Genomic DNA, 1,056 nt, shown 5'->3' on the forward strand with positions numbered 1-1,056 from the left:
CTTTAGACTTTATAAAATACCATTTCAAAGACTTTTTAAAAGTCATCTTGTTAAGTTAGGCTTTTTGAAAATTGTTAGCTGCCAGTGTTGCCAGGTCAGCTCCAACTCCTACGGACCCTCTGTACACCAGAAGTGAAAACACTGCCTGGTCCAGGGCCATTCTCACCATTGTCACACTTGAGCACACTGTTCCTGCCGCTGTGTCAACACATCTTACGAGAGTCTTCCTATTTATGACAAACCCACTCCTTTACAAAGCATGATGCTCTTTTCCAAGAACTAGTCTCTCTTGGTAACATATCTAGTCCAAAGTTTGTAACCTGCGTCTCCCCATCCTCTCTTCTGACTGTGCTGGCTCACAGACAGATCCACCGGTTCTACTGGCAGTCCATGGTACTTTCGATATTCTTTACCAACATCATAATTCAAATGCCTAATTTCTTCTCCAGTCTTCCTCAGTTGTGTGTGATATTGTTCTCTAGTTTAAAGATTCTTTGGGGTCATCTTTCTTTCAAATGGGCACCAATGGCTCTGATTCAGTCAGTTGGCCAGCGAGCTTTCTTCCAGAAATCATGGCATGAACTATGGAGCTCCTCCCATGTTTCGTCAGCTTGTTGAAACATTTCAAGTGGTATTCCATCTTCCAAATTGCAACTGTAGGCTAGAATTTCTCCTTCAGTTCTTTCAGCTTAAGCTATGTAGAGCATGGTCTTCTCTCTTGGTTTTCTAACTCTAGCCTTCGCACATTGCATTATAATGCTTTAGTTTGTCCATTCTAGCTGCCTTATGAAATATTTTTATTTCGTTCTTTATTTCATCTTTTTTTTTCATTCACTTAACTATTCTACTCAAGATTAAGTTTCAGAATCTCCTCTGATACCCACTTTGGTCTTTTCTTTCTTTTCTCTCTTCTTAACGATCTTTTGCGTTCTTCATGTTTGATGGTCTTTGTGTCATCCCACAACTCACCAGGTCTTTGGTCATTAGTATCCAATGCCTCTAAATGATTCTGGGGATAGTCTCTATATTCAGGGGACATGTACTCAAGATCCTATT

Source organism: Echinops telfairi, unplaced genomic scaffold (assembly GCF_000313985.2).
Source record: "Echinops telfairi isolate 266 unplaced genomic scaffold, ASM31398v2 ScPeMD7_3;HRSCAF=10, whole genome shotgun sequence".
In the NCBI taxonomy this organism is placed as follows: Eukaryota; Metazoa; Chordata; class Mammalia; order Afrosoricida; family Tenrecidae; genus Echinops; species Echinops telfairi.